Raw genomic sequence first — 15,344 nt, forward strand, 5'->3', positions numbered from 1 at the left:
TGGACCACCTTGTTTAACCTCCTCACCCGCCACCTGCTCACCAGGCCTCCAGAACCTCAAGGCCTATTCATACTCCACAAGAACAAAGTTCGGCAAGGGAGGCGGTGCGAGAACAAAATGACGTCATTTTGTTCTCGCACCGCCTCCTTGCCGAACAAATTTCGGCAGCCTCGAGCCCTCCTCGTGTAAGAACTTTGTTCGGCTGGGTGATCGAGAAGTCTTCTCTGATTGGTCAGATTTTCCTGCTTCATCTCGACACTCCCCCAAAGCGGAGCTGACTGAAGGGACGGTATTGAACGGAGCATAAAGCTCCAAGTTTTTCAACAATCCCTAATAAAGTCAGCTGAATTCGTCTTTAGAATGATTTAACTGTCCAGGTATGTGATTACATTACTTGTACCTCTTTCTGTTTAACAAAATGTAGAACTGTAGAACGGAGAACTACATTAAAATTATTCTGGACTCAGATCATGTTTAAGGTGATTTTATTTAATGACTGAAGTGAACACATTTATAAAAGAAGGATTTCATGACTCTGATAAACTTCAACCATAATGGCTTTATTATATATCGCCAATAAAGATACCACAAACACATTTCTCCAGGAAAAAAATAAATACAACTTGCATAGTCCTCACATCGCTCCCAAAGAAATTTGAACCAGAATTTAAAAAATGATATATTTCTGAATGAAACGTTTTTAAAAGACATGGCAAAAATTATTCACATTGATTGCTGTATTTTTTGTGTGTGTTTATTGTCATTCAAAAGATAACACAAAAATATACATTAAAGGAAAGAATATACAAGAAAGAATATACAAGAAAGAATGAAAAAGGAGCAGAAAGAAGAAAAACTTGTAATGTCTGCCCCTTCTTTCATCAGATCATATTTTCCCAATATTTACAAACACCGTCATCTTTTTCACCTGATTTTACACTTGTTACATTTATTTAAATATTTTTGTTGGATTCTTGATTTTAAAATGAATTAATAACAGCCCCTATAATTCCCTCCTGCAGGCTCCAGTCCTGGAGGAGTCTGGAAAACTCCAGAAAGTCATTTCTTGAGAGGATCAGAGTCCTGACGGTTTCTCTCTGGTCCTGGAGGTTGCTGGTTCCTCCACCCTCTGGTTCCCACACCTTCTACACTGCCACTGAGCAGGAGCAGCAGTGCAGATGGAGTTGGTGGATGTATCTCATGGGTGGTGCATCAGCTGCATCTGTACAGATCATGAAAAAAATCATTTTCAATGCCTTGCCTGTTAGAGCTTTTTCTTCAGCATGCCACTGGATATATATATATATATATATATATATATATATATATATATATATACATATATATATATATATATATATATATATATATATATATATATATATATATATATATATACATATATACATATACATATATATATATATATATGTATATATGTATATATATATATATAATTTTTTCATCATTTTATTTATACATCATTATAAAAATAATTCCGAATATATTTCAATTTCTACATGATTTTTGCTCCTGCTTTGACCATAAAATCATTTATTGATCCGTCTCTAGATCCAGTGGCATCCAGTAGTATAGATCCAGTAGTATAAATTAATATTGGTGGAACAGCGCATATCTGTCCGCTATTGTAACAAGTGTGGCTCCTCAACAGACTATGAAAAATAATTTAGACACTTATTACTTATATTGTTTTTTTTTTTTGTTTTTTTTTTTTTGGGGGGGGGGGGGTATTACTGGCTAAATAGATTAACATTGAAATATTTAATGAAGTTCTCATGATCAAATCTGCAGCTCTGATCTGTTTACCATCCAACAACCTGCCTTGCCTCCATCCAAAAATAAATAAATAAACTTTTACAGCTTTTGCAGAATAAAATGGGCTTATTTCTATTTATTTCATGTACAGACGAGAGTAATTCCGTGAACGTGAGCTGGGTTTAGACCGTCGTCACAATACCTGAATGAGGACGGTGAAGTGGTGAATTCTGGTGAACCAGGAGACTGGAGTCCTCTTTTCTTCATCTGCTCATGGAAGGAAGCTTCAATAAGTAATCCTTCAACAATTCTTCCATAAAAACGCCACTGTTACACTATCCAGCCATGTAGAGTTGCTGGAAAAAGTTGCTGGAGAAGCGGAGCCAGCACTGAGGGGGGCGTGGCCTTTGAGTTCTCGCTTCGGCTGGAGTATGAAATGTCAGGGAGCTGCCGAACTTTCTTCGGCAGCTTGATGACGTCATCCTGCCGAACTTTGTTCTTGTTCTTGTGGAGTATGTAGGGGCCTTCAGACCCGTCCATGCCTGCCGGTGGCGCAGCCGCCGCCTCAGACCCGTTCTTGCCTGCCGGTGGTGCAGCCACTGCCTCGGACTCGGGCCTTGGACCAGGTCCAGTCAATAAACCCTTTAAACCCAGTCCTACGGTGTCGGTTTGCCTATTTGCATCTGAGCCTCTATTTCACCTGCCGTGACAATGTACAACACAAGCAAGAATTAAGACATAACTAAAAAGTGCTTCAAGTGTGATTGGTCGAAGGTGTTGCCATCAAGTTGCAGAAGATTTGCCAACCACCAACCTCCCATTTTTCCTTTCTAAACTTAGTCAGTGCTAAATAAGTGCTGGGTTTTGGACCACCTGACTTATTCTACCCCTAAAGTTAGTGGAAGGAAGCAGAAAAGAGGAATGAGAGAGAAACTAATGTCAAGGCTGCTGTGCCAAGCAGAGGAGATTAGCGTGAAGCTTCTCTTCTACTGTCCAGAGGAGACAGCGGCACAGCATTAACCCCTTAAGCTCAGACCGGCCCGCCAGCAGGCCTTCAACTTCTCACGATGCATTCATCTATTATCCAGACGCATTTTGCATATTCCACAGACTTACTATGTACCGTTAGAAAGCTGATATTCTCATGAATCCACTGGTATAAACCACTTTCAGATGTGATTACCACAGCGGGTAGTATAAACACATTTGTCCAACATACAGCAAATTAAGTAAACAGCGCAACTCACCTTTGGAGGCTCATAACTGATCACAGATGATCCATAATCCAGCAAAAACTGCCACAGTACAAACGTATGCATCCAGGCAAAGCCAGAAAGTATAGCCTTTTGTCCAAAACATGTCTTGAAATAAGCAAATAATCCAGAATAAAGGCCTCAGTATACTCCCCCGTCGCCGCGTAGACGCTGTAGCCCTACGACGGGCTACGTCAGGGCTACGTCGGGGCTTGATGTGCGCCTCCCGAAAATTGTGACTTCGCGTCGTTTCGACGCGTGGTGACGTGAACGTCGAGGGCTGTGATTGGTCCGCTTTCGCGTTGTTTATAGAATAAAGTAGAACTCACCCGGAATGCTTTTCTGATCCGAACAGTGCTTCAGGAGAAATTTAGATCCAAAATTGAGCGGCGCACATCCCCATACTGTTAGCACTGTTAGCACTGTTAGCAGACGGGGCTATGTGTAGAGCCGCTCCTCAAACGGCTTTAATCGTCCAAAAGCTCATTAGTTTCACCAATATTTCATCACGGTCCGCTCAGCCTCTCCTCCACCGCAGCCCGGTGTCACCAGATATGTCATATATGCAGATATATGTTCGGTAAATACATGCGTGTCTAGATACGTACGTCTAGAAATCTATGTCTATAGATCTATGTCTAGGTAAAGCCGGAGCTACGGAAGCCGCATTGCTGTTGTGACTGCTAGCGGCTTGGCAGAGGAGGGCGTTCCCTTGACGCAGGAGCAAGATATGTTCAGTAGCGGCGTAGGGTTGTCGGCGTAGGAACGCCGTGGCGGCGACGGGGGAGCATACTGAAGCCTTTAGACGTGCCACCGCGTGCGCACGCGGCGCGTCTCTCCACGCACGCGTCCGATAATAATCCATTTTTTTTATCAGATAAAAACATCCAGATCGCTCTCACTCTCGCTGAGGATATCCAATATGGCGACTGATCGGGTTCCGTTGCTTATTATTCATTTTTCAACCAATCAAGTGACTCATCCCTCCCTCCGATGGCTAACCAGCCAACCGCTGCCGAGACTGATGGACCCACGTCATCGATCGTCATCACTCGTCATCAACGTATTCTGAGCCAATCACATCGGTAGAAACGTTTGACTGACAGGGCTGGTAGCCAATGAGCTTGCTGAACGGCTGGCTGGCCCGCTAGCGGGGTTTTGTGACTTCTCAGACATCTGCTGAGGGATGCACCTGCTGTCTGTCCCTGCTCCTCTCAGTCTGAGGGCCTTATCCCACACTGAAGCCTCTCTGAAGTGATTTTTTGAGTACTTTATGAGTTTTTGGAGTGAAAATAATGTAAAAATGGGCCAAAAACCAACATATACCATTGTACAGAGGGCATCCAGAGGGTATACAGAGGATGTCCAAAATTGACCCCGCCTGGGCATAGCAGTACAAATACATGTGTGAAACACTCATTTCTTGTAGTACTGCTCTGACATTTTGACCTGAACTATGTAAGACCCCAGGCATTAGCAAAATTGTGTTTTCAAGCTCTCACAGTGCTGCCACACTTATTTCCAGGTGTTTTATGAGGGAAAAAATTCAGGCGAGAATGAAATTCATCCTAATTCAGTGTGCTGCAACATAAATAAATCTGTGGCAGTAGCACCTAGAGTAATTCTGACTGCACTGGGTGAAAATACAGGTTGTCAGCTTTCAAATGAGACCCCAACCATGCATGTACTCCAAACAGTTCAAGAACAGCATTCAGTTTACTTTGGGTACGTCTTTAGTTGAACTTTTAGGCGAAAATGGCCCCGAGCTTCAATCAATCAATCAATCAATTTATTTTTGTATAGCCCAGTATCACAACAACAGTTGCCTCAGAGGGCTTCAAGATGTTACATTGGTCGGTAAAAGTAAAAACAGTGAATAAGCATAATGGTAATCTGTCAATATTTACAGTAACGAGACAGAACGAAGCAACCACCGCCTTCGACCCTCACATCCGGCAAGAAAAAACTCCAAAAACCCAGTGGGAAAAGAAGAAATCTTGGGGAGAACCACAGTATGGAGGGATCCCTCTCCCAGGGACGGACAGCTTTGGCAACAGTTAGCATGAGACAATAAGAAGTAAAGCCTAGGACAATGTTGAGGACAGTCCGTTGGACGGTCCAGCACAAGAACCATGGATCCCAGCAGTAGAACCGAAGCCAGTCCACGGGCAGGACCGACAGGAGTGTCCTCCCGGTCCAGACGGAGCTTGTTCATAGGTCCTCGTAATAGTGGAGTCAGCAACTGAAACTGGAGAAGACTCCCCCTCGAAGGGGGGGACAACAGGTGAAAAGCAATGAACGGACTAAAGGGAATAACATTCAGACATTAGAGGACAGGGCTCAGTGCACCGTACTTCCCACAGCATTCTAGCTCCTAGGCCAGCTTTGTGGATACTTAACTGTTTAAACTAGTATTTAGTTAGTATAGTTTAGTTTAGTTTAATTTAGTTTGGTTTAGTTTAATTTTGTTTAGTGTAATTTGGTTTGGTTTAGTTTAGTTTAGTTTAGTTTAGTTTAGTTTAGTTTAGTTTAGTTTAGTTTGGTTTGGTTTGGTTTGGTTTAGTTTGGTTTACTGTAGTTTGGTTTGTTTTAGTTTAGTTTAGTTTAGTTTAGTTTGGTTTACTGTAGTTTGGTTTGTTTTAGTTTGGTTTAGTTTAGTTTAGTTTGGTTTAGAGTCCCTAGCTGACCTGATCATAGGCTGCATCGAAGAGAAACGTCTTGAGCCTAACCTTAAATGTGGAGACTGTCTGTCTCTTTGACACCACTTGGAAGCTGGTTCCATAAAAATGGTGCCTGATAGCTAAAGGCTCTTCCACCTAGTGTCCATTTAGAGACTCTAGGAGTCACCAGTAACCCTGCATTTTGAGAGCGAAGTGCTCTGATTGGTTGATAAGGCGTTAAAGCATCTTGGAGATAGGTCGGAGCCATCCCATTTAGGATTTTGTAAGTGAGGAGAAGGATTTTAAATCTAACTCTAAACTCGACTGGAAGCCAGTGAAGAGATTTTAAAACGGGAGTAATGTATTCACGTCTTCTAGTTCCAGTTAATAATCTGGCGGCCACATTTTGAACCAACTGAAAGTTTTTTAATACACTTTTTGGGCAGGCTGCGAGAAGGGAGTTGCAGTAGTCCAATCTCGCAGAAACAAATGCATGGATGAGTTTTTCTGCATCGCTTCTAGGTAGAATGTTTCTTATTTTAGCTATGTTGCGCAAGTGGAAATATGTTGTTTTACAAGCCAGGTTGATGTGTGCTTTAAATGAGATATCCTGATCAAATAAGACCCCGAGGTTCCTCACAGTAGAGGAGGAGGATACACTGACGTTGTCTAAGGTGATAATCTGTTTGGATAGACAGTCTCTCAGTTTATGGGGGCCTAGTATAATGACCTCTGTTTTGCCAGGATTCAGACGGAGATAGTTCGTAGTCATCCAGGTTTTAATTTCTCTGATACAGTCACTGAGTCTGTCTATTTGATTAGTTTGATCAGGTTTCATAGATAAATACAGTTGTGTGTCATCTGCATAGCAATGAAAATTGATATCGTGACTTCTAATTATGTTCCCTAAAGGAAGCATATATAACAGAAATAAAATTGGCCCGAGCACGGACCCTTGAGGAACCCCATAACTGACCTGGGAGCACGGTGAGGACTGTTGGTTAACGTGAACAAATTGGTACCTATTAGATAAATAGGATTTGAACCAGCAGAGGGCTTTTCCTCTGATGCCGACCTCACATTCTAACCTCTGCAGGAGAATATTGTGGTCGATTGTATCAAAAGCTGCACTGAGGTCTAGGAGAACCAGGATTGAGACTAGACCTGCGTCAGCCGCCAATAGCAAGTCATTAGTGACTTTAACTAACGCAGTCTCAGTGCTGTGATAAGCTCTATATCCTGACTGACATTTCTTAAGCTTAAAGGGTGAAGAGTGTGTGCGCTCCAGAACATGGGTCCACTGCGCTCCGATGGTAACGATCAGCAATCACAAACAATAATCACACAACTAACTAATGGGCGGGGGTTATGGTTCTTTGAAAACTTACTGTAGAAAGAAGGTGAGATCCACACGGTCTGGTCTATCGATCTTCTTAGGCTGCTGGGGGAGACGGGACACACCTGTGAGGTGAGTGATTCTGGTCCGACCGGGCTCCATATGGAAGGGCGCCTGGAAACCTTGACCCCTTCAAGAGAGAACTTCAGGATCTGGTCCTGGTTTGATCTGAGGATTTGTTGGCTCACCGTTATCTTTAGCGGTTTACTTAAAACCTGGCTCCTGCCATGTTGAACCAGCTCCCAGTTCTGCTTCACTTCTCTCCTTTCTTTCATATAATGTTTCAGAACCATGGTCATTGACCATTGTTTCTCTTGTAGTCTGTTTATACATGAAATGTATGTTGATACAAGAACCGTGCCTTCCTGTCCTGTTCCTTTCTCTCTCTGTCCCCTCACCCCAACCAGAGTAGCAGAAAGCCTCCATCGCTGAGCCTGGTTCTGCAGGGTTCTCCTCTGAGCCTGGTTCTGCAGGGTTCTCCTCTGAGCCTGGTTCTGCAGGGTTCTCCTCCTCTGAACCTGGTTCTGCAGGGTTCTCCTCCTCTGAGCCTGGTTCTGCAGGTTTCTCCTCCTCTGAGCCTGGTTCTGCAGGGTTCTCCTCTTAGCCTGGTTCTGCAGGGTTCTCCTCTGAGCCTGGTTCTGCAGGTTTCTCCTCCTCTGAGCCTGGTTCTGCAGGTTTCTCCCCCGCTGAGCCTGGTTCTGCAGGGTTCTCCTCCTCTGAGCCTGGTTCTGCAGGGTTCTCCTCTGAGCCTGGTTCTGCAGGGTTCTCCTCCTCTGAACCTGGTTCTGCAGGGTTCTCCTCCTCTGAGCCTGGTTCTGCAGGTTTCTCCCCCGCTGAGCCTGGTTCTGCAGGGTTCTTCTCCTCTGAGCCTGGTTCTGCAGGGTTCTCCTCTGAGCCTGGTTCTGCAGGGTTCTCCTCCTCTGAGCCTGGTTCTGCAGGTTTCTCCTCCTCTGAGCCTGGTTCTGCAGGGTTCTCCTCTGAGCCTGGTTCTACAGGGTTCTCCTCCTCTGAGCCTGGTTCTGCAGGTTTCTCCCCCTCTGAGCCTGGTTCTGCAGGGTTCTCCCCCTCTGAGCCTGGTTCTGCAGGGTTCTCCTCCTCTGAACCTGGTTCTGCAGGGTTCTCCTCCTCTGAGCCTGGTTCTGCAGGTTTCTCCTCCTCTGAGCCTGGTTCTGCAGGGTTCTCCTCTGAGCCTGGTTCTGCAGGGTTCTCCTCCTCTGAGCCTGGTTCTGCAGGTTTCTCCCCCTCTGAGCCTGGTTCTGCAGGGTTCTCCCCCTCTCAGCCTGGTTCTGCAGGGTTCTCCCCCTCTCAGCCTGGTTCTGCAGGGTTCTCCTCCTCTGGGCCTGGTTCTGCAGGGTTCTCCTCCTCTGAGCCTGGTTCTGCAGGGTTCTCCTCTGAGCTTGGTTCTGCAGGGTTCTCCTCCTGTGAGCCTGGTTCTGCAGGGTTCTCCTCCTGTGAGCCTGGTTCTGCAGGGTTCTCCTCCTCTGAGCCTGGTTCTGCAGGTTTCTCCCCCTCTGAAACTGGTTCTGCAGGGTTCTCCTCTGGGCCTGGTTCTGCAGGGTTCTCCTCCTCTGGGCCTGGTTCTGCAGGGTTCTCCTCCTCTGAGCCTGGTTCTGCAGGGTTCTCCTCCTCTGGGCCTGGTTCTGCAGGGTTCTCCTCTGAGCCTGGTTCTGCAGGGTTCTCCTCTGAGCCTGGTTCTGCAGGGTTCTCCTCCTCTGAGCCTGGTTCTGCAGGGTTCTCCTCCTCTGGGCCTGGTTCTGCAGGGTTCTCCTCTGAGCCTGGTTCTGCAGGGTTCTTTCTTTGAAAATGGAGTGTTTCCTTCCCTCAGTCTCTTCTTGCTCATGTGGATCTGTTGGGTTTTCTCTGTAAAAGTGTCCAGAAATGACTGTGTTGTCATTGGTGCTGTATAAATAAAGCTGAATTGAATTGAATTGAATCTTCATAGCTGCGGTTCTGCTGACATGATGACATCAGCCTCCAGCCAGCAACTGACCAATCACCATGTATGTTCTGAAGCTCCCTGCTTTGTTTGGAGTGAGCCTCACGTACGCTATCGTGAGGTGGTGTGGTGGCATTGCACCACTGTGTGGACTCCAGCTGTGACCGCATGGGAACAAACACCATTGCTCTCTGTTCTCTGTTATGATTTGTCCATGAAACAAATGTTTCACCGAGTATTTGATCCCGAAATGGTGCATTTAAAGCCGGAGTTCGTTTAGGCAAGGGAAAAAGGAATTAGAGGGAAAAACTGCTGTTCCAAGGGCGAAGATCAACTTGCTCTGCAGCTCAGCAGGGACCACAGCAAAGCATCAGCATGTTCACTGCACACAGAGATGTGTTAATAAGTACAAGTCCTGTTTTCCTCTTTGAGGAATGGGCAAAAACTCAGTCATCTCAAAATTGTCATGAATCCCTCTGATAACAATTGAAAGTTGAGCAGTGTCCAACATGTCATTACTTTCATCCAGTGCCAAGGAATCTGATTTAAATGACTCCTTTCGTTTTAGTTTTGCTTTCTCGCTGAGTCTTTGTCAATAAGCTCAACACGCTGAGTCACTAATTTAAAAAAAAAAAAAAAAAATTTTCTTGCTTTCAAGATGTTTCAGGATGTTTGTCCCACAGTCCTGTCTCGACCACGCACTGTGGACTTTTCTTTTCTTTTCTTGGCTCCCTCCTTGCTGCAGATCAGTTCAGTGCAGTGGCAGAGAAATAGAGCAGCTACCGGCGGATGCACAAAGTCACGTTAGTGAAAACTCAGCCTGAGAAATCCATGCAGCCACAACTGTGATATGATTTCATCTGGACAATTCTGTACCAGTCTTAGGTGAGCCAGATTAAAACAGCCAAGGGGCCAAATGTGGGCTGCGGGCCGTAGTTGTCCCACTGCAGGGTTAGGCTGGATATATTGTTTTGATGGCCAGAAGATGGGCAGAAACATCTCAAGGCTGTTGTTACTTGATAAATTGCTTGATAAAGGAGCACGAAGGAAACTTTTGAAATCTTTGTCAGATCTGATGAGATTCTGTTCTCTAAAATCAATCTGGTGTTGGTTTTAGTTCTTTTTCCAGGTTTTTCCTGTTCACTGGATTTCTTTGTGTTGTATTTATTTAGTAGTGGAGCAGGTCAGCAGTGCATCACAGTCTTTAGTAATGTGATAACACACTGAACTAGCTCACTTAACTTAAAGGGATACTTCGACATTTTGGCAAATTGGCCCATTTAGCGCAATTCCTTAGTCATTTCGAACAGCATACTTACTTTTTTTTTGTCAGGGCGAGCTGTTGTTTATCCAGAGGTGAGTTGGGGAAGGTTTTCAGGACGGACACAATGGAAGTGAATGGTATTTTTGCTTCCCCTCGTCAAACTCATCAAATACACAATCCAACAACCCCAAAACACTTTGGTGGACACGTTATAATCCACACATTCACTACGCTGTGGAATATTAATGCAAAATTACGAGATTGAGTTGTTTTTGCGAAGATTGCTAAGACGGAACTACTTACTAAACATGGCGTCTGGGCGTAGTGATTTCAAAAGAAAAAGTAGTTCCCAGTATTTGCTTCAGTGTCGTAACGCTACAATATCATTTGTTGGTGTTCCACAGCGTAGTGAATGTGTGGATTATAACGTGTCCACCAAAGTGTTTTGGGGTTGTTGGATTGTGTATTTGATGAGTTTGACGAGGGGGAACAAAAATACCGTCCACTTTCATTATGTCCGCCGCGAAACCCTCCTCGACTCACCACAGAATAAACAACAGCTCGCCCTCACAAAAAACAGTAAGTATGCTGTTCAAAATGACTAATGAATTGCGCTAAATGGGCCAATTTACCAAAATGTTGAAATATTCCTTTAAGTAGCAGTTAAGTAGCAGTGCAGTTTTAAAGGGTGTGTTTCATTTGAGCATTCCTCGCTCTTCCCTCTCATATAGCTTTTGCAAAGGAGTTACTGCTGTCTTTTGACAATGTTGACATTGGAAAGCCACCACAGATCATTATCTTCTGAGGGGGGTTTCTTCAACACCTGAGATGCAAACTTTCCAGTTTTCTGCAGGGACTTTGCTCAACCAACTTTTTAATGAGCTCACTGGGAAACCACAAGCAATTCCTTCATCCTGGTTTGGGACTGACCTCTAGACATGAGTGGATGTGCCACTGGGACGTCAGTGGGGATGGTGAAATGTGATTTCCTCCATGTCTGGAATGCAGCCACATAATTACCCCTGTAGAAGGGTGTGGTTGTAAAGATGTACTGCTTTTCAGACAGTGAGTATTTTGGCCTTAATTTGACTGGAAGCAAACACCACAAAAAAGCTGAAGATGAGGGAAATGTGTGGCCTCCCCTGTATTTCTGATGGCATACATTAGGGCCATAAAAACCATTTAGTCTTCAGGCCACGCAGCCCCGTCAAACCTCAGCTGGGCTGAACCCCTGAAAAGTTAGAATTAAAGACCTTTAAATAACACACCTAAATGTTTCCCTTCCTTAAACAAAACCTGTAATGAACACCTTGGTTTTATCGTTCAAAATCTCATCTGATATCCTGAGCTGTTAGCTACCTGAGAGAGGTAACTTAAAGGTGCATTAAGGAGTTTTTCAACTTTAAAAATACTTATTTTCCACCATAAATATGTTACACATTCTTAATGATGTGTACAATGAGCCCTGACATATTCATAACAAGTACCTCTAACAGCGCTAAATTGTCACTTGAAAGTTGCAGTGCCGGTCTGGCTCCAGAATGTTTTTGGGGAGAATTTGAGAGGAATGACGTAATGCGCCTCCCGCTGGTCTGATGTCCTTAGGTTTCGTTTTGTCCGCCATAACTCCGCCAGATGCTTAGTGAACAACAACTGAGCAGGATCTTCCAGAAAGTAAGAAAAGACTGGCTTCTTGCACTGCCACAACTAAAGCGTAGTGAATGTGTGGATTATAACGTGTCCACCAAAGTGTTTTGGGGTTGTTGGATTTTGTATTTGATGAGTTTGACAAGGGGAACCAAAAATACCATCCACTTCCATTGTGTCCGTCCCGAAAACCTTCCCCGACTCACCTCTGGATAAACAACAGCTCACCCTCACAAAAAAAGTAAGTATGCTGTTCGAAATGACTAAGGAATTGCGCTAAATGGGCCAATTTGCCAAAATGTTGAAGTTTCCCTTTAAAGACAGTGGGGAAGACACCCGTCTGAAGAGAGCAGTTCATGATATTTAAAATCTGTTCCTGGAGGAATCCATAACATGATTTAAAAAGTGGTGTGAATGGGATCTAAAAGGCAGGTTGTTGAGTTTATTTGGGAGAAAACTGGACGAAGAGTCCTTCATCAGCCAGGTCCAAACTGTCCAGTGTGTCCTCAGACGTGGACAACGGTTCAGCTGTGGTCACTGATAAACTTGTTGGCCTGATGTCCATGATTTTAGTTCTGAAGTGGTCTGCAAAGCTCTCACAGAGAGCGTCTGCTGGAACCTGAAAAGCTTTCTTAAATTGGTGCCTGGTAGAGAAGAGGAAGCGGGGGTTGTTTTATGGTCTGAGATCAGTTGAGAGAAATGAAAAAATTGTTCCTGTTTCACTGCATTGTTATAAATTCTGAGTTGTTGACATAGGATCTCGTAGTGCACAGTCAAGTTGGATTTCCTCCACCTCCTTTCAGCACTCCTGCAGTTTCTTTTTCTAATTACCTCCGCCAAGGAGGTTATGTAATCACATCGGTTTGTTGGTTTGTTGGTTAGTTTGTTGGTTGGTTGGTTGGTTGGTTGGTTGGTTGGTTGTTTGGTCTGTTAGCAACATTACGGAAAAAGTAATGGACGGATTGCAATGAAACTTTGTGGAAAGGTGGTCTTGGGCTAACTTAGAATCCATTAAATTTTGGTGATGATCCAGATCACTGTCTGGATCCAGGAATTTTTTAAAGGATTCTTTATCATTGAGAGATAGGGAGTCTTTGACATAGTTGGGCATAACTCAACAATAAATGACAAGGGGGCTCAGCAAAAAATTACAGTGTCAGTTCTTCAATGACTCTAATGGTGCGTTCACACCAGACGCGTCGCGGGCGTCGTCGACGCTTGGGACGCCTCGAAGCTGACGCTTGTGACGCTTCGAGCACGACGCTTGACACCAGGTGGTCACAAAGCTCGCGACGCTCGCGATGCTCTTGATGCACGTCAGTTTATTGGCGTGCGGGAGGCTGATTTCTGTTTCCCGCTATGGCGGATCGCATCAGGAGAGCGGCTTGGCTTTATATGTTAAATAAAGCTAGACAGCGTCGTCGTCGGAAAAGTGGCTATTGGCTGCTCTGCTCCTCTCTGCTCTGACTGCAGCAGGGGGCGCTGCTGAGACTGACCGCTTGTGAGAGCTTTGGGACGGGGGAGGGGCTCACGCAGCACCCGCTGCTCATGGACGACAGCAGCGAGACGTCCTGTCACGTCTCCAGAGCACCGGAGAAGGTCGCTAGATTTGTCGCTAGTTGCTTTTGACAAAAAAAACGTCTCCAAGAGCCTTTGGAAAGTCGCCAGATTTAGCGAGAAAGTCGTCAAGTTAGCAACACTGGCCGGCCCGCATCGGTGCTCGGATCACTCGTAGTGACGTAGCAGCGGAGGGATCGTCTCTGATTGGTTGACGCCCAGCGGCAGCGCGTCGAAAGTTCAGTTTTCCCAACTCTCAAAAAGCGACGCTCACAACGCTCCTGACGCCGGGACGCGCGTCGTGAGCGTCGAAACGCTGGAAAAGCGACGCTCATGACGCTCCTGATGCGCCGCCTCACCGCCCGCCGCTCCACGACGCTCGTCCACATAGACTTTGCATAGAAAAGCGCCGCTCACGACGCTTGCGACGCGTCCGGTGTGAACGCACCATAAGGCTACGTTCACACTGCAGGGCTTAATGCTCAATTCGGATTTTTTTGTGAAATCCGATTTTTTTGCGAGTTCGTTCACATTTACATTAAAATGCGACTTGTATGTGATCTCCCGTCTGAACGGAATACCACCCAAAAGTGTCCCGCATGCGCAGAAGAGGACAGAACGACGTCTCGCAGCAGCGCTTCAGTGTTTTCGGAACTCACAAACAACATACAGAATCTGCAGCTTTTCAAGCGTCGATGATTTATTTAAGAACTGATCAAACAGCATTCTTACAATTGAACATTGAGCAATCATTTGAGAGCTGCGCTTCTAATCAGCCGCGCCGAGCTCCTTCTGTGTGTGTGTGTGTGTGTGTGTGTGTGTGCGCGCGCGCGAGACAGAGAGAGAGAGAGAGAGCGCCCATGTGGATATTAATATTTTTCCTCCCCGTTGTCCTGGCGCTGTAGAATTTAGCGAATGAGAAGGAAGAGAGCCAGGTCTTTGGCCATGGCGTTTTGTGGGGCAGCGGCAGCAACATCCGTCCAGAGAAACACAGCCAGGAGTGGTGGGACGGTGATGTGAGAGGAGTTCAATAATTACGGAGTTCAATAATAATTTTCGGATGACAAGAACTCCCTTAATGTGCGTCTGCGAGCGCCTTTTTTTAACACTCACGGTAAGACACACGTCTTCAGCCCCACATCGTGACGTGCAGGTCGGATAAATGCGACCTGGCTGTTCAGACTGGAGTCGGATGGCAAAAGATCAGATACGTATCGGATTTAGGACCACATGTCCAAGTGGCCTGGGTCGCATTTGAAAAAATCGGATCTGTGTCGTTCAGACTGTCAGGAAAAGATCCGATCCAGGTCGCATAGGGGCAAAGAAATTGGATTTGGGTCACTTCAGCCTGCAGTGTGAACGGAGCCTATGAGATATCAGCTGCTGATCCAGATCAGGAAGTATTCCGGATACCAGGATCCAGAAGAGACAAAAATAGGGGGATTCCGGAGTGTCAGTCACTGTGAGGAAACACATGCAACAAACAGCTTTCTCCCAGACATTGTTTGTGTTGGGGAGGAATAAAATGTTTTTCAGTATATATGGTGTTCTTATTGTTGTTGGTGACTGATTTGAGCTGTGGCGGAGGTCTGTGCTCTCTGAGTGTCAAGTTCTAGTTTGTAGATGTTATCATTTTTTTCTCCACCGGGAGATTTATTTTGAAAACCGAACTTGTTGTGTATTTTGTGCAACTAAGGCTGCTGTAGTGAAGATGCACCCAAGGCATTATGGGTAGTGTAGTAAGTGTTCAGAGTTCTCATCCAGCAGTCTAAGTTGTTGTACTAATTAATAAAAAGGTATAAATGGCTACCTGAGTCCGCATCCTTGTTATATAAAGAAGATAACCTGAAAAGAG

This window comes from Salarias fasciatus, chromosome 15 (genome assembly GCF_902148845.1).
Source record: "Salarias fasciatus chromosome 15, fSalaFa1.1, whole genome shotgun sequence".
Classification (NCBI taxonomy): Eukaryota; Metazoa; Chordata; class Actinopteri; order Blenniiformes; family Blenniidae; genus Salarias; species Salarias fasciatus.